The following is a 19,908-nucleotide window of genomic DNA, read 5'->3' as shown; positions in this document are numbered from 1 at the left end:
GTACAAGGGACTCTCCAGACTGTAAGTCACTCACAGTCCGCCTTGTCAGAGACGTTGACCGCTCGCGTCTCCCGTGTGCTGAAGCTCCCCCATGACCTCGACTGATCCGGAGAGTCTGTGGAAATCTGAATATCCAGATATGTAATTCATCGTTAGAGGTGAAAGGTCAAACTAAATGCTTCCTAATAATAACAAAATGCTTTCTGCAACTTGAAGGAGTGCTGAGCTGTGCTGCTGTAAACTTGGAATCACCCACCCCGTGCCCCAAGCGGTGACTGGTCCCGTGGTCGCACCTGTGGAAGGCCCTCGGGCATCCAGCACCAGGTTCCAGCTGGTCAGGAACGGGACCCCAACTGCTCTGAGAGGACATTCCAGAAGTGGAGGGTCTGGGGCTTCTGAGCAGCGAGCTCCGCTGGACTGCTGTCTGCCGAGGGAGTCCTCCTCGTGCCCTAAACTGCCTGCCCGGGGTGTCCCCGCTTCGCTCCTCGTCACTCCTTTGTCACGTGGCGTACCTCTGCCCCTTTCTGTTATGAGCTTCAGGCAGTGCAGGCGAGCCTTCTGGTGGGCCGGTCTTCCCTGCTCCAGGCTGTCACACGCTGCTTCTCCAGACATTCCCCCTACGCCCCACTTTTCAGGCACCTCTTTAGGGTCTACCAGGATTTATCATTTTAGTTCTGAAATGCTGAATGGAAACTAAGTACACTTTCCAGATACACCTGTCTAGTTCGACCTCTTTGAAATGCACACTGGTCTGACTCTGGCAGCCAGGAGGTGGCACCGCTGTGTGAAAACGGACCATGTGCTAGACGAGGTTTGAACCCTGGGCTGATCTGCACACCCCAGGCCTGCCCACGTACACCTGAGACCCTGGCTGGGCGGCAGGAGGCAGGATCACGGCTTGGGGAGACCCTGTCGGTTACCTGCCTCTCTTTCAATAGATGAACTTAAAAAGAAAAGGTATTCTGGGGTCAGTGGCATGGACAGTGGTTAAGGCAGCTGGATCTTACGTGGCAAACTCCCCGCAGGGGGTGTGTGTGTGTGTGTGTGGGGTCTGAGACCCGTGGTGGGCGGCCGGAGGCAGGATCACGGCTTGGGGAGACCCTGTCGGTTACCTGCCTCTCTTTCAATAGATGAACTTAAAAAGAAAAGGTATTCTGGGGTCAGTGGCATGGACAGTGGTTAAGGCAGCTGGATCTTACGTGGCAAACTCCCAGCAGGGTGTGTGTGTGTGTGTGTGTGTGTGTGTGGCCAAAATCCTGAGGGGAGCAAGGAGGGGAAGGGACTGTGGTGTGGCCACTCCCGCCCCGGACAGTGGGTGAGTTCTCTCTCCCCGCATCTCTCTGGTAAATGCTCACAACCTGCAGCAAATTAAAAAGAAAAGAAAAAAGGAAAAGAAGCCGCGTCTCAGAGTTCAGTTAGCACACCACGGCAGTGTGCGGGATCTTCCCAGGCTATCTTCTCCAAGTGCTGTGCATTTATATTCAAATTAAAATACTTTGAAATGTGAATTTTATATTTAATTCTGGAAGATTCATTTTATGGAGTTTGAAACAAGTTTTCGGTCCACTAAACTCTTTCAGAATTAATCAGTATTTCAGTTTTCTACCCAGCTTTTCTTTTTCATAGATTTCATGATTTACAGTGACCACAGGGAGAAGGTGCCATGTTGCATTATGTTCGTCCCAAGTCTATGTCCTAAGCTGAGACCTATGAATGGATCTCTTTGGAAACGGGGTCTTGGGCGATGAGCAGATTAGGATGAGGTCGTGCTGGGCTGGGCGGGGCTCGCCCCCTCTGACCGCTGTCCTGCTGGGACAGGGGTGAGCTCAGGCATCTGGAGGAGGCAGCCCTGAGTTGACAGAGGCCAGGACTGGGGCGTAGCAGAGGAAGCCAAGGGAAGCCAAGGACCACCGGCCACCAGAAAGCTGGACGAGGCTGCAGGGATCCTTCCCCAGCACTGTCAGCGTGGGAGTGCTCAGGGTCCTGCCAACAGCTCAGTTCAGACTACCGCTCCAGAACCGTGGCAGAACAGTTTACGTTCCCTTAGCCACTCAGCCTGTGGTGGCTTCGTTACGGCATCATTGGACAGCTAATATAGAAAACCAGGAAGAAAAACAACTCTGAGATCCCAGGGGCAGTTAGTGTGCAGTAGTCCCAAACAGGTGAGATGCTGGGGCAGGCTGGCAGCAGTGCCTGACGATGTGGGCATGGGGTAGACTTGGCGGGAAGGCAGGGAACTAAGGTCTCTCCTCAATGAGCAATGATTGTTTCCTGCTCACCGAGCTCTGAGAGGGGGAACCCAGGCAACTGAGAGCAGATGGCAGGCCTGTGACAGTCACACAGGGTCCTGCTGGAGAGTCTATCCACCTGCTCTGTGGTACCTGCTAGGAGCTCTGGCGATTCCTGGGGTGGGATTTACATGGGCTGCTGATGCTCACTGTGGAGACTAGGGAGGAAGACTCAGGTGCTTTTCAAGCCTTTTGGGTATTTGAGTTGGTTACTTCCCAAAGGTGGTGGTGCTCCTGTATCTACAAAGTCTTTAAGAGCAACACAGCCTTTCTGTAGCCAAGGATGAAAGCTGTGCTCTGCAGAGGAGTGTGTGTGTGTGTGTGTGCGCGTGTGTGTGATATTTTGCTGTCCTTGTTATTGTCATTATAGGGAACATGCTGTCACCAGAGAGAGACAGTGAGAAATTACTTTCCCCTGGTAGGGGGTGGGCATGGCCAAGCTACAACCCTTTGTGTGCCATTTGGCTTTTGGAATTTTGGACATGCATATGCCTGGCATAATTTTCAAGCTGTCAAGACTGGGACTAGAACCACTCAGTTGGCCATGTGGGATCCATCCACCTTAACTTTCATGCTATCTTTTAAAAATGTATTTATTTATCCTGAAAGAGAGAGAGAGAGACAGAAAGAAAACACCCAATCGGGTCTTCATGCTGCAATCCACCCCCAGTGTTGGCCAGCCCCAGACATGGGCATGCACATGCCCAAGATTCTCATGGAGTCTCCCAGGCATGGACCTGGAGTTCTTCATATAGATCAGCCCCCAGGAATGTTGAATTTTCTTACTGCATCACTGTCTGGCCTTGCGTTTCAAATATTTCTGATATTATTACACAGGAAATCATAAGAGACCACTTACTGGAGTAAGTGGAAAGATAATCAAGAGTGTCTAGATGGCACTTAGTGAAAAGAAGCCACTTTCCTATATAGAAAATATGGTATAAAAGTAAAGGATAGTGCATTATAGGAAATATTGAATGCTTGAGTTTGTACAAAGTTCTGTAATGAAGCATTAACCTAGAAACTTGAGTTTATATCCATAAAACATGTATTTTAAAATGTCAATGAAGATTAGTAAGGGCAGAGGGAGAGCAGAGATGTCCATCTTTGGCTCATCAGCCAGGCCCCCTGTCCAATCTAGGATGTGGGAGGAAGAGCTGCCTTGGCCTTCAAGACCACCACCCCTATAATTGCAGTTGTAGAGCCAGAAGGTAAGTATACAAGCACAAAGCTACAGAAACCTACTCTGATGAAGTAACCTGATGTAATACAACACTGATGACAAAAAGTCACAGCAGAACCTCAAGAAATTTGAGAAAACCAGGAAATACTTCCTCTCAAAAGAGTAACACCTCACCAACAATGGACAAAACAAAAGAAACAACAGAAATGTCTGAAAAAAGGTTCAGAATATTTATTGTAACTAAATTAAGTGAGATTAAAAATGGACAATCAATTCCAGGAGATGGGAAAATCTTTCCATGAGTTGAAGGAGGAACTCCATAGAGACCTTGAAAAAGAATCAAGCAGAACTTCCAGAGATAAAGAATACAATACAGGCTATCAAAGCCTTCCTCAAAAGTATTAACAGAAAATAGTCCGTGTAGAAGACTCCCTTACCTTGAAGAAAAAAACCTCCAACTTAGTCCAAGCAACAAAGGTAACCATTAAAAATGAAGACAACATACAGGAAATCTTAGACAACATTAAACTCCCAAATATTTGCATAATGGGCATTCCAGAGGATGAAGAGTCTGGCAAAGGTTTAGAAAATCTCTTTCATGATATAATAGCTGAAATTTTCCAAGTTTAGAAAAGCATATGGAAATCTAAATCCAGGAAATACAAAGAACATTAAATAGATTTAATTTAAGAAGATCCTCTTTGAGGCACATCATAACCAAATGGTAAAAATCAAGAACAAAGAAAATATTCTAAAAGTAGTGAGAGACATACATCTCGTTACTTATAAAGGTTACTCCATTATACTAATATCAAACCTAGCAACTGAAACAAAAAATAATGGGAAAACATATTTGAAACTCTTAAAGAAAAAACAATTTCAGCCAAGAATACTAAACCTAGGAAGACCATCTTTCAGTGGGAAGGATAAATAAAAATCATTCCCAGATTTAAAAAAATGCTGAAAAGATTCATCAAAACAAAACCAGCTTTTCAGGAAATACTACCTTAGGAAAACTAAAAGGAGATAAAGAGAAGCAAGAGAACACAAAATGACTAGGAAAAAAAATAAGAGTAGCCAAATGACAGATGTAAATCAACACATATAAATAAAAACATTGAATGTTAATGGGTTAAATTCCCCAACTAAAAGACACAGATTGACTCAATGGCTGAAAAGGCAGAAACCCTGGAGCCAGCAGGTGGTGGGGTGGTTAAAGTGCTGAACTCCCACACAATTAACCATGGTTTGAGCCTTGGACCTGGCAGCTTGAAAATAACACTGGATATCTATGTGTGTACCACAAACCCCCAAAGAATGTAGAAGGGATTGTGTGGCCATCCTACCTGGGGGTTGGGAGGACAATGATTTCTCACTTACCCTGAGATACACACAAACTGAAAGTGAAGTGCTGTAAGAAGTCATTTCATGCAAAGAGAAATGTGAAAGGGCAAGAGTTGTGGTATTTATCACGGACAAAATAGACTTTAAGATAAAAAGGGTAAAAAAAAGACAAAGGAGGACACTACATAGTTCTAAAAGGATTAATTCACCAAGAAGATATAACAACCATAAATATTTATTCACCCAATGGAAGGGCACAGATATATAAAAGAAAGATTACTAGATCTAATGGAAGACATAGACTGCAATATACTAATAATTGGGGATTTCAACACTTCAGTTTCAGCACTGGACAGTTCATGTAGACCAAAAATAGACATCGGAGCTAATTGATACTATAAACCAAATGAACCTGACAGACATATATAGAGCATTCCACCCAATAGCTACAAACTGTATATTCCTTCATCTCCACAAGGAATATTTTCAAAGACTGACCACATAATAGGCCACAAAACAATTATCTACAAATTTAAAAGTACAGAAACTATACCCAACATATTCGCTGATCATAATAAAATTGAACTTGAAATCAACTAGAGAAAGAGCCCTCAAAAATACACAAAATCAGAAACTAAACAACCTACTCCTGAATGACCTTCAAACTACTGAAGAAATTAGACTGAAATAAAAAGACTCATTGAAACTAGGATAATGGACACACCACTCTCCACAACCTTTGGGGACATGGTGAAAGCAGTGATTAGAGGGCAATTCATAGGCTTTAGTACTCACAAAGGAAAAATATAAAGGTGGCAAATAAATAAATTAACATTGCATTCAAGAAACTAAAAAAGTAACAACCAAAAACTCCCAAAATAACAGAAGGAAATAAATAGTAAAGATTAGAGTTGAAATAAATGAAATAGAGAATAAAAGAACTACACACACACACACACACACACACACACACACACACACACTCAATGAAACAAAAATCTATTTTATTGAGAGAATAAATAAAATTGATAAACCATTAGCTAGACTAATCAAGAAAAACATAGAAAGAAATCAGATAAAATCAATAATGAGGCTGGTAATCCCAACTGATATATATAGTAAATATGAAAGATTAATGAGGGAATACTACCTGTGACTATATAACAATAAACTAGAAAACCTAAATGAGATGGAAAGATTTCTGGATATGTAAAAGTTACCTAGGGTGAATTAAGATGAAATTGAAAGCCTGAATAGACCAAAACCGAGTGATGAGGTCCATTCAGTAAAAAAAAAAAAATAAAAAAACCCAAAAAAACAAAAAAAAAAAACAAAAAAAAACAGTTTCCCACCAAAGAAAAACCCAGGTCCAGATGGCTTTACTTCTGAATTATACTAAACTTTTAAAGAAGAGCTAACCCCACTTTTCTTCAAACTATTTCCAAATATTCAAAAGAAACATACTTTTCAATTCATTTATGAAGTCTCCATCAGCTTGATATCAAAACCAAACAAGGACATAACAACAACAACAAAAATACAACCAAATATCCCTGATAAAAATTGATACAAAAATTCTCAACAAGATATTAACAAACCAAATTCAACAGCATCTTAAAAAGATTTTACACTCCAACTAGGTAGGCTTTAACCCAGGGATTCAAGGATGTTTCAACATATGCAAAATAGTAAATGCAATACATGACATTAAGAGAAAGAAAGATAAAAAATATATAATCCTATCTATAGATTAAGAAAAAGCACCTTATAAAATACAACATCCATTTATGATCAAAGCTCTAAGCATGTGAAACAAACCATACTATAAAAGAGAGGCATTATATGTCCCCACTCAATATGTACCAAATATCTGGAGAAAACTTTTTTTTTTTCAATTTCTATGGAAGAAACTGAAAAATAGGAAGGTTTGAAAACCTAGAGAACAACTCTGTATACTAGAGGGAGTGTGGGAAAAAGGTCAGAAATGACGAAAGTAGGAGGGAGAAAATCAAGGGTACAAAAAGAAGCAAAACATTTTACAGACACGCAAAGAAAGGAAAATTATCTATTTATGATGGTATGTAAGATAATATCTTTGGACTAATATACAGTGTCTTCATGCTGGGCAAACACCAAGAAAAGCAAAACAAAACAAAACAATACATTTTGTCTTTAAGCCTAAAAAAATGACTCAGTACAATAGGGGTAAAAGGAACACTTCTCAACACACACACACAAAGTCATATATGACAGACCCATTGCAAACATCACATTGAATGGGAAAAGCTGAAACATTTCCTCAAAACTGGGTTTCCTACTCTTTCCACTCCTTTGCAACATAGTGCTGAAAGTCCTAGCCAATGCAGTTAGGCAAGAGAGTAAAATAAAAGGCATTCAGATAGGAAAAGAAGAAGCTAAACTGTTCCTATTTAGAGATGATATGATCGGGTACATAGAAAAACCAAATACATCTACAGAAAACTTTTAGAAGTGATAAAGTCAGTAAAGTAGCTGGATACAAAATCAATACACAAAAATTGATAACATTTTTATCCGCTGACAGTGAACAGACTGTGACAGAATTGAAGAAAGCAATCCCATTTACAGTAGCAACAACATGAATAAGGTACCTAGAATAAACCTAACCAAAGAGATGAAAGACCTCTACTAAGAGAACTATGAAAAACATAAAAGAAATTGAATGTTATACAAAAAATTGGAATGACATCCTGTGCTCTTGAATGGAAAAAACCAACATAATCAGAACGTCAGTTCTATCTAAACTGATTTATATCCAATGCGATTCTGATCTAATTGCCAGTGATATTCTTCACAGAAATAGAAAAAAAAAGTTATAAAATTTGTCTGAAGTCATAAAAGACCCGTATTGCAAAGGCAATATTGTGCAAGAGGAATAAAATAGGAGACAACTAATTACCTGACTCCAAAATATATTGCATAGTGGTAATAATCAAAATAGCATGGTAATGGCACAAAATAGACACATAGAGCAATGGAATAGAAAAGATAATCCAGAAATAATCAATTTTCAAAGCAAACTGATCCTTGTCAAATAGAACAAGGTGATGCCATGGAGAAAAGAAAATCTTTTCGGCAAATGGTGCTGGAAGAATGAAATATTCACCTTCAGAAAAATGAAACTGGGTCCCTATCTCTGACCATTAACAAGAAGTAACTCAAAATGGATCAAAGATTTAAATATAAAGCCTCAAACTTTAATTCTTTTGTAGAAAACTTGGGGAAATTCTTGAAGCCATTGGAGTAGGCAAAGATCTTTAAAGGAGTGGGGTCTAGAGAAGGTCATTTGGAGGAGGGATACAGAGGCAGAACACCGACAGGACGGGGAGGTGTGGTGTTATCTGTTGAAGATATTTTGATCAACTGGACTGGGGAGAAATGTTCACATATTGAAATGTTCACTTTGTAAGCTAAACAATGTGATTGAATGTATATAAAAATAAATAATAAATAAAATAAAATAAAGTAAAATAAAAGACTTCTAGAGCATAGGAAATAATCCCCAAAATAGACAAGTGGGATAACCTTAAGCTAAAAATCTTCACAGCGAAGGAAACAATAATTCACATGAAAAGACAACCCTCAGAATGGGAGAAAATATTTGCAAATAATTCCTCAGATAAGGGATCAATAATCAGAATATATAGGGAACTCAAGCAGCTCACCCATTAAGAAAATGAATAATCCAGAGACAGTGTGGGAGGAGTGTGAAAAATGACAGAGGGTGAGAAGTAGGGAATCAAGGGAAAAAGAGAAAAAAGCAAAAATATGTAAGAAACAAGAAATGGAAAATTATTTGTTGATGATAACATGTATGGTAATATCCTTGATTAGGCCAATATACAGTGCATTCTGAGTGGGAAATTGCATTTTGTATACTGCGATGATGTACAGTGAATGAATGTAAAATAAATTTTAAAAAATTTAAAATGAATAATCCAATTTAAAAATCAGCAAATGAATTGAATAGATAACTCTCTATGGAAGACTTCTAAGTGGCCAGAAGAACACAAAAAATAATGTTCAAAATCTTTTGTAATAAGGGTAATGAAAATTAAAACTACCATGAGATATCATTTAATCCCAGTTAGAATGGCTAGAGTCAAGAAAAGAATGACAAGAGCTGGAGAAGCTAGGGTGAAAGGTAACCCTCTTATACTCTTGATGGGAATGTAAATTAGTACAATCCCAGTTTAACACAATATGGAGTTTCCTTAAAATCCCACAAATATGACCCAGTAATCCCAGTCCTTGGTATTTACTGAAAGGAAATAAAAACAATCAATTGGAAACACACTTGTACATTCATGGTTTATTGCAGTATTATTCACAATTGCTAAAACATGGAACCAATCTATTTATCCAGAAACCTATGACTGGGCTCAAAAACTGTGGCACATATACACTATGGAATACTACTCAGCTATAAGAAACAATGAGACCCTATCATTTGATTCTAAGTGGCTGAATATAGAAGACTTAATGTTGAGTGAAATGAGACAGACTTAGAAAAATACACATTATATATCCTGACTCAATTTGTACTGAATCTTTGCACTCTATGTCAGAAATGGAAAGATCTGAAGATTTATCTGTAGAGAGGATAAGTGTAGGTATCAGAAACTGTAAGAGAGGAGATGGGTGGTAGATAGTGGTGGTAGAGGTGTTGTACAGTACAAAGATAGAAACATTTAATAGACAAAAATGCAAAGTTTTCTGTTAAATATATTGTATACATCATGATGGGGACTTTTTGGAAAATGTGAAATTAATCTGGAAATAATAATAAAAGATTTACATGTGAATTTTATGCTTAAATATCAACATGAAATGCCAGTGCTAGCTATATGAATGTTCAATACTTCAAAATCTTTATCATTAGCATGGCATGTTTGTTCAAATAGGCAGGTATAATACTATGTTTTAATGTTTTTATGGCCACGAGAGGATTTAAAAAATTGACAAAATGTTGAAAAAAACCCCTTTTATTGGAAAATATGTTGACAGTTTTGTGATAATGGAGAAAGATTTCATATCCATATAAAGTATAAATGAAGCTCTAATTCCCAGAACATATTATCTTTATTGGAGCAGACATGCTGAGACTCACAGCAGCTGATACTGGAGTAAATTGTCTAATACATGTGAGAATAAAGTCAGTGTCACTGTCCAGGCATCCCCAGCTGAGGAGGCATGCCTGCCTTTGCACGCTCTGCTTGCAGACTCTTCCTTCTGGGAAAGCAGTCCTCCAGTGGCAGTGTGGCGAGCTCTGGCTGCTCTGCTGTTGGTTGCTGTTGACCAGGTTGCTCCTGGCAGAGACTCCTTGCCTGTGGGTGAGTCCTCACAAAGCCATGTGCCTGTGTTCATTCTACTTCCTACCTTGTGGACCACTGGACATGCCCTTGGTCCTGGTCCTGCTTAGTCATCTCCAGCCAGGAAGAGAACGTGCTCCAATGGAACTTTCTGGGGCCTCTGTTGCTCCAGCCCCTGCCTCCATGAGGCTGGGAAAGATGGCAGCCTCCCTGTACTCGTGGGGCCCTGAGGTGGCACTAGTCTAAAGGCTGCACTTTAGACACAGGGGACACTGCAGAGAGTAGTGTATTCCAGCAACATTTGGGGTGACACTGATTCCCTGACAGAGTCGCCTGGACTGTGAGGGCAGTCCTTGGAACTGTCAGCCTTCTCCCTCTGAGTTACTGTGTTGGTTAAGGATCTTGGTGAAATTATTAGTGTATTTCCAGGTCCTTACTTGCTTTGGGAATTTGATGTAATTATTTAGATATAATGTATTTATAAATCTTCAAAACTGTTTACATAAATACTGTCTAATTTGAAAAAAGTTTGGAGAGAAGCATAATACTAAGGCATTTTCTTTTTAGAAGTCTTTAGTTTCGTTTACATAGCTTAAAAATATACTTTCCCTGTGGGACATTAATTTGAGTAGTATTTAGGGATAAGTTTTAATAATGAAAACAAAAATAAAGTTATTTCATTGTTAAATTATTGCAAAAATACAATTTTAAATGACTAAATCTCACATTTTTTACATTAAAAAAGTATGTTGCAAAGGAGATTGTTTTTCAAGTCAAAGTAGTATTTTATTGGAACAGACTCTTTAAAAAGTCAATGCAAAATTTTTTTGACAAATACTCATATCAAAGTGAAAAGGTCTATAAAATTATTTTCATGATATCTAATGGTTTTCTGGATAAAATATTAAAGGTCAAAATTACATTTTTAGATTCATGGTATTCCAAACCAAAACACAGATATTATGACAACCACTTAGGAAGTTAAATGTGTATTTCTTTCCTTTATGTTTAGTATGGTGAACTGAAGGATGGCCTGCCTATGGTGTTGAAAATGATGGTCTATTTTTATGGTTGAAGAATGGTATAACATGGGGAGTAGTAGCCCCTGACTGGAGCCAGGGTACTTGGGTTTGAATCCAGGTTTTTTCAACTACCAGCTGTGCATCTATGAGTAAGTTATTAAATCTTTCTATACCTCAGTTTCTTCATGTGTAAAATGGGGTTAACAATATTGTCTATATTGTAAGATCATTAAGATAAAAGATTAATGTACTTAGAATAATGACTGATAGGGAACCAGCAGTTAGCATAATGACTATGTCACTGGACTCCCACGTAGTCGACCACGGTTTGCGTCCCGGACCCGGTGGCTTAAAACTCATGCCGGGTGCGTGTGCGTGCGTGCCCAAGATCCCGAGAGGAGACTGGAGGAGAAGGGATTGCGGCATGACCATCACCCCGGGGGATGATTTCTCGCTTTCTGTCTCTCTGTCTCTCTCTGTCTGTCTGGCGAGTGCACACGCCCTATAGCGAAAACCTCACATACACACACAAAAAAGAATAATGACTGACACAAAGAATACTCTATGTAGATATTTACTTTGATAATACTGATGGTGTGATGGTGATGAGGATGATCATGGTGATGACTGAAATGGTGATTATGATGATAAGGAGGAAGAGGGTGATAGTGATTGTGATGATGATGGTGATCATGGTGATGAAAATGGTGATAATGACAGTGGTGATGGTGATGATGATGGTGATGATGTCATGACAGGGATGATGGTGATGATGATGGTGATGAATGTGATGTGGTGATGATGGTGGTGATGATGGTGATGAAGTTGATGATGATGGTCATGATAGGGATGATGGTGATGGTGATATTTTATGATGGTGGTGATAATGGTGATGAAGGTGATGGTGGTGATGATGGTGATGAAGGCGATGTGATGGTGGTGATGTGATGATGGTGGTGATGATGGTGGTGGAGGTGATGGTGATGAAGGTGATGATGGTGGTGATAACGGTGATGTGATGGTGATGGAGGTGATGGTGATGGTGATGAAGGTGAAGAGGTGAGGATAGTGGCGATGATGGTGAAGAAGGTGATGTGGTGATGATGGTGGTGATAATGGTGATGAAGGTGATGGTGGTGATGATGGTGATGAAGGCGATGTGATGGTGGTGATGTGATGATGGTGGTGATGATGGTGGTGGAGGTGATGGTGATGAAGGTGATGATGGTGGTGATAACGGTGATGTGATGGTGATGGAGGTGATGGTGATGGTGATGAAGGTGAAGAGGTGAGGATAGTGGCGATGATGGTGAAGAAGGTGATGTGGTGATGATGGTGGTGATAATGGTGATGAAGGTGATGGTGGTGATGATGGTGATGAAGGCGATGTGATGGTGGTGATGTGATGATGGTGGTGATGATGGTGGTGGAGGTGATGGTGATGAAGGTGATGATGGTGGTGATAACGGTGATGTGATGGTGATGGAGGTGATGGTGATGGTGATGAAGGTGAAGAGGTGAGGATAGTGGCGATGATGGTGAAGAAGGTGATGTGGTGATGATGGTGGTGATAATGGTGATGAAGGTGATGGTGGTGATGATGGTGATGAAGGCGATGTGATGGTGGTGATGTGATGATGGTGGTGATGATGGTGGTGGAGGTGATGGTGATGAAGGTGATGATGGTGGTGATAACGGTGATGTGATGGTGATGGAGGTGATGGTGATGGTGATGAAGGTGAAGAGGTGAGGATAGTGGCGATGATGGTGAAGAAGGTGATGTGGTGATGATGGTGGTGATAATGGTGATGAAGGTGATGGTGGTGATGATGGTGATGAAGGCGATGTGATGGTGGTGATGTGATGATGGTGGTGATGATGGTGGTGGAGGTGATGGTGATGAAGGTGATGATGGTGGTGATAACGGTGATGTGATGGTGATGGAGGTGATGGTGATGGTGATGAAGGTGAAGAGGTGAGGATAGTGATGATGATGGTGATGAAGGTGAGGATGACCCCTCAGTGTGTTAATGGAAACATTGCTCCATCACATAGTTTCTTCACATTCTTACAACTTTAACAATAATAATTCAAGGTTGTTTTCATAATTAGAGAAAATATTTATTTCCTAATTGAGGGAGATAAATTCAGAGCTATTAATCCTGTCAATGATAGTTTCTTGATGTTTACCTTGTTGGGATTGTGCCCACTTATTAAAAAATAATTGCAGGTATCAACTGCTTGTCAGAAAACACTGAAGGTGCTGAGGACACAGCTGCAAACAAAACAGACATGAATTCATGCCCTCACTGGCCTCGTATTCCAGTGGAGGAGAACAATCAGCAAACAGACACAGAATCAAATAAGCTAAAAAACATGCAGTTTCCAGATGGTCACATGGCCTCAGGAGGTAATCATATGCCCTGGTGAAAAGAGCAGCTCCTTTGCTGTGGACTCCTCACATTTCCTGTGAATTACCAGCATATGCCCAGCTCAGAGGCCCAAGAGGGAAGCAGAGCCTCCTCTCACTCCTCTGTGCAGATGACCGAATGCAGTCATAGAATTTTCCACTCAATGTTCTTTTGAAGTGTGAATTGGTAAGCAAGCAAGTCTCTATGTTAAAAGGCACATAAATCTCTTTGGTTTTGTTTTTGCCAAATTTCTTTTCGTAATTTCAGGAAATAGATGTGAGTAACAAAGCAGCAGGGAGTGAGGACGCGAAGGGTGACTCTGCTCTCTGTTCAGAGTTTCCAGGCAGAAGACAGACTTCGCAGATCGCGTGCGTGTTTCAGCTGCAGCAGCGTCACTCCTCCGAGAGGCCGACGGCTGCCTACAGTGCTTTAGCCAGTTCCGGGGTTCGCTGTCAGGCTGCCCCGGCACTTCCTCCAAGCTGCACAGATAGTTCTAGTACACACCGGAGTTGGCAACTGCTGCAGTCTGAGGCCTGTGCGCCCAGCCACTTCCCAACCATGTGGCGGAGCCTGGGCTCAGAGGACCTGAACATCGGCGTCGCGTGTGTGACAGGGTGTCACGTGTGTGTCGGTGCAGTGCCATCGTCCTTCCCGTCATTCTCTACTCTACCTGTAGCGCAAAGTCGAGACAGTGTTTTCTCCACGTGGAGGTCAGGTGTGAATTTTATTAGACTTTAGGCACAGTTGCATATTTTGCAGCCCTAACTTCTGTTCCGAAGGAAAGAAATGCAGGAGAAAAGTACCAGGGAGGGGCAGGTACAGAAGCCTGGGTACGGGAGAGGTTTGACCTGGACAGCTTCCCACCATGGCCTGAGACACGGCTGCCTTACAGGCTGGGAGGTGGAAGGCCTCCTTTTCTTATCTGTACACATAACTGGGTGTGGAGATGGAGTCCCAAAACTGCACCAGGAGAGGAGGAAAAGGGGCAGAACGACAGGATGAAGCGGCTGTTCGCGCCCTGGAGACCGAGTAATAAAGCAGCCCAACTGCTCAGTCATTGTTCATTTTCAATTTCGATATTACAAATGTCATTTTTTCCTTTAACACCAGTTTAACCCCAAACCCAAGGTCCCCCATAATGGCTTTTGGAAGTGTGTTTAAGACGTGGATTTCTCATGTCCCCCTTTTCATAGCCCCTCTAAGACAGACCCCGTGAGTGCTGACAGATAACTCTTAGGCAGCCGCCGACCCGGAACCCAGAGCACGCCGCGGACCGCACAGACCCGTCTGACACCGCTCAGGTAAATAACGGCCACAAGTGTTATTTCCATTTTAGAGGTCAGACATAAGTCCCAAGAAAGATACTGAGTGTTTCTTCATTTCCTACAAAGAGCAGATGGTGCCAAAATATCCAGATAAGACAATTCTTCCGATTTCTGGGTGATTTTGAACCCGATGTCTATAGTTGAAATAGAGAAAATACTTGGCCCAGTTTCTTCATTAACTTAGTGCCTCAGTTAGACTCAGTTCTCGAAGATGATGTTGGCCACAGACTGTCCCTTGCCAGAACTCCACCTGAAACAAGGCTGGCTGACAGGAGTTCGGAGTCCACGGGGACTTCGTGGCTGGTAACCGACTGCATAACCCTACACCCTCTCTTCCACGGTCCACTGAGCTGAGCTCCAGAGTGACTGAACATGACAGAAAGCAAAGCTTGTGCATCTCCGGGCAATCACTTCATATCTTGTGTTTCAATTTCTGCATCCGTAAAGGCCAAATTAAACAAACCACGTAAGATCGTGCTGAGGTGGGACCAGCAGGTGGCATGGCGGTTGAGGCACTGGACTCCCACATGGACATGGGCGTGAAAATCATGCCAAGCACATGTGAGGAGAATGAAGGAGGGAGTGTGGTGACCAGTGGTGGCTGTCCCCCCAGGAGTGCCTTCTACGTTCCCTCTCACTGTTTCTCTCTTTCTCTCCAGCGACATGCTCTCTGTGGCAAAACCTAAAAAAAAAATTCTCCGCCGCGCCATCGCCCTTTTGGGAAAACCAAAAAAAAAAAAAAAAAAAAAAAAAAAAAAAAAAGATTATGGTGCGACAACATCAGGCAGGTAGTGAAAATTATGCCTGGCAACAATGATGCCGAATTGCATTTCCTATTTGCTAATGAGCCAGGCGAACGATCTCAGTTAGCCCTCGAGGGTTCGTTCAACCTGATGACTCATGTCATGGTCTCCCGAAGGAGCAGTCGTCAGCAGCAGCAGTCGGGTGTAAAGGCTGGTCCGTACTCCTGTGTTCGTCATGGGTCCCGGCATCTCTCGGTCCCCCCTTTGACCCCACTGCTGCTCACTGGCCTATTGCTTTCGCAACTCGGTTTTCTATGATAATGCCAGACCACATATAGGAGTCAGGGCGTTGGACATGGGGGTAAGGAAATCTGATGTGGGTCATTTGTAGCCCCTGGCAAGCTGCTATAGGGACAGCCTTGAGATTTACAAGGATCACATGCCAAAGCAAATTTGGAGACCATTCTAATATCTACCTACGGGAGCCCGCACCTGGAGACAGGCTGGCACCTTGCACAGTACAGCAATATGCAGTAAGGGCTGTTGGCCGTCAGAATGCACGCCAAAGAACCTCGACACCTGCTGCACAGTGAGGGCGCTGGAGGACATGGCAGGATGTTCGTGACAGAGACAGCAGGAGCAATGGTGGCCGCTGTGATGAACGGTCGTCTCAGGCAAGTTTGTGCCCTGCTGTCTTCCTCCACGTGAAGAGGATCAGAGTTTGAACACGGTCTCAGCCATCTTCTGGGAGGTGCTTAATAATGACAGTGGAAAAGGGAGGACTTCACAGAAGTTGAGCCGGGAAGACACCCTCTTATGGCATTGATCAAAGCCAACATTTCCAGGAATGGGTCACTGGCCTTCTGAGACACACTGAGGACTCCGACACCATGGGCACCTTGCTTGGACTGAGTGAGGGGACAGGGTTAATCCACTGGTCTACACGCTGCACAGCGTCATGCTGGGAAACAGAGACCACAGGGTGGCCCCTGACTGAAGCAGACCGCAGAGGCATGGCCACGGCATGTAACTCATGATCCTGGATCTTATTTTGCTTTAAAGAACATTTTGGGACAATTGGGAAAAGCTAGAAAAGGCTGTAGGTCACTAATAAAACTGTTCTGCTGTTCTTTTTCTAAGTGCACTGTGTTTATGCTGTTCGTAGGAGGTACATGCCGAGCTATTAAGTATGCAGGGAGAAGGAGAAGCTGTGAGACAACCGGGAGATGCAGACGAGGTTACAGAGCTCCTTGTGCTGTTCTCGTACCTTCTAGAAGTCGGAAATCAGCCTGAGCATCACCCACACGCGCAGTACCACACCCTCACAGGTCCTGTCTGTCTCGTGCAGTCATCACTTCTGGAGGAAGTGACAGTGAACAGGCTCACAACTCCAGTGTAACCTAACTGTGACTGCAGATGAGAACCCACCCAACTTCTGGTTAAATGACTCCAAATTAACATGCTTTAAAATAAAAATGATAAGGAATACAGGTAATTATTGGGCTCACAGGATCATAAGAACCACTTTGGATTTTAATGACCGATGCAAACATTTCAAATGTGAAGAAAGAAAGAAACATTTTCCACTAGATGGTCATGAAATGATTGAAGAGATGACTGGTGACCTAACAGGAGCAGTGCAGCTTGAGGGCGTAAGTCAGCAGTAGCTATACGGGTCAGCACAGGCTCTCCCAGAGGAAGGGCGGCCCTCTGTCTCTGTTGCATACACAGGTGCGTAGCTACTGCAAGTGGCATGGAGAGAGACAGTTGCCACATCGCTGTATTTGGCAGACTATTCTTGGTATGTATTCTGTGTTGTTCTTTAGGAACAATATTTAAGTTTAGTTTTTGATCTGCTTTTGGGATCCATGGAACTGGGGCTGGTCTGAGTTTGAACGTAGATGAAAAACATGCAGTGATGGAGTCTCGGTAAACTCACGGCATTTGAGGGAGTGACAGTGCCCTGTACACACTGCGTCAGCAGGACAGTCCCGCCATGTTTTTCTACACAAAACTGAGCCATGACTTCTCCAACGGCCCAGGAGTTGCTCTCCCTGCAGTAGGCTGAGGGCAAAGTGACGACGACATCCCGGAGTACAGTCCTGGTCTCCCCGCGTTTCTTGCCTTTCTCCCCTGCATCTGAGTTCTAGTGTGCTCATAGCCACACTGCCAGGTCCCCAAGTGGAGGCCCAGGCCGGGTACCTGAGTGGAGGCCCGGGCCAGTATGACGCCTGCCAGGTCCCTGGGTGGAGGCCTGGGCCAGCGTGACGCCTGCCAGGTCCCTGAGTGGAGGCCCGGGCCAGTGTGACTACTGCCACGTCCCCGGGTAGAGACCTGGGCCAGTGAGACGCCTGCCAGGTCCCCGAGTGGAGGCCTGGGCCAGTGTGACTACTGCCAGGTCCCCGAGTGGAGGCCCCGCCAGCGTGACACCCTCAAAGCTTTGTTCCCTGCTGACAGGAGAATGGCCTTAATGATTGAAGGTTCTAGAATGTGCATCTGCAGACAAATGGGGAGCTTTGTGATGAGCACCTTAAACCAACGGAGAAATTCCCCCAGTACACCGCTACTAACCAGCACAGGAGCCTAGCAGGGCAGCCGAGGTCTCTGGAATGCATAAGTCAAATGACGTGCCAACGTGAAATGACCAGCACTTGTTTCCGCCTGACGATGTAATTAAGTCCCCACTTCTGGTGTGGGTATCACGCATGGGAATATGCGTGACAAATGTTCAGACTGTGAGCACTTTCTCGCCCGCTGTGGCCACGACAGAAGGCTGCTGTTTGCACTCTGTACTTCATTACTTTCCACACGCATACGTATTTTTCAAACACAAGATTCTGACGTCTCATTGGGGACATTATGCAGCAAATACATAAGCGAGAACAGCAGGTGGGGGCGCAACCCTGGGAAGACTCCTCTCCCCTGCCTGAAACATGTCGCCCTCCCGTCAGATTCCTCGCTCCCAGGAAGCCACTTGGCTTGAAGGATAGTCAAATAACTGCGCGTTTGCGTCTTCTGTAATCAACGCGTAAGGAACAGCAGAGTCTCTTGCTTAAGGCTTATGTTAATCAACTGTGCCGCCTTTATCTCCTGACTGGCATTTGGAAAATAATCTTCACATTTAATGGAAGTTCTAAACATCTCTGAATAGGAAGTCTTTATTCCAAAAAGATCAGATGATCATATTTTGCTTTTTTATGCAGGCATTTTGGTAGCACAGGCTTTCAGATCTTTAAATTCTCACTTTTCTTAGTTGGCTGACTTATCAAATGAAGAAGCCTGAGTTAAGTTCTTGAATACCCACTGTGCTTAACATCCTGTCTGTGCTCTGATTTAAGGTCCTGTGCAACAGGTCTGCCCAGGAACAGGGAAGGGGTGCCTTTTCCTCAAGTGGCTTGTAGTATTGGGTTGTCGGAAAAGTCGTGACACATTTTTTTGTGTGGGGAGATGAGGCATTAAGTTAGGAAACATCGAAACGATGCATGTCCATAAAAGGATATGCGATGATGAGGAAGACGTATATAAAATCTGATCTGAGAATGCGGAGGGGATTGAACAGGGGACTGTCTTTCAGACTTGACCTGAGGAACATTCTCTTCCAGTTATCCAAGCAGGTGTCCCAGGGGGCTTGCGAGGTGACAAGAGACCAGCATGGCCCGGGCAGCTCAAAGACCCAGACAGTTCTTGCACCTAGCGTGGGGCCTTTCCGTCGCCTGTTCAGAGGGACGGTGCCTGAAACACTCTGCAGGCTATTCTCCACCCCTGGGCCCATGAGCAGTGAAGCTCACAGTGGTGCCTAAGACCACACTTCCATTCCCAACATGTTCTTGCATGGCTGTGAAATCCCATACACAGACCAGGTTCTGCAGCAGACACGGTGGCTGCTGCCCGAGCTCTTCCCACGGCGCCCTGGAAGGGAGTGGCAGTGCAGAGGCTGTGCTCGGCTCCTGGACCAGGAGGCCCTGGCTGGCCAATGTGCAGCTTGCCTTTCTCTCCTGTGCGCTCGGGAGCGTGATGAGCTGTGAACACCTGGGTTCTTACGGGCCCTTCAGGCTATTCCGCAGGGAGACTCTTGCCCAGCACTGCCTGCGTATCAACTGCTCGCATTGTTCCTGCTCTGGCCGCTGGGAGCTCTTTGGGTAGCCCCCGGCCCCTGGACATCCCCGGTCATGTGGGCTGCTGTTTGTTTCCAACACGCCCCTACTTTCTGCCACGTGCATGTTCCAGGCTGCTCTCAGCCA

This window comes from Tupaia chinensis, unplaced genomic scaffold (assembly GCF_000334495.1).
Source record: "Tupaia chinensis unplaced genomic scaffold, TupChi_1.0 Scaffold143551_1, whole genome shotgun sequence".
NCBI lineage: Eukaryota > Metazoa > Chordata > Mammalia > Scandentia > Tupaiidae > Tupaia > Tupaia belangeri.
Note: the sequence above shows the minus strand (reverse complement) of the source record.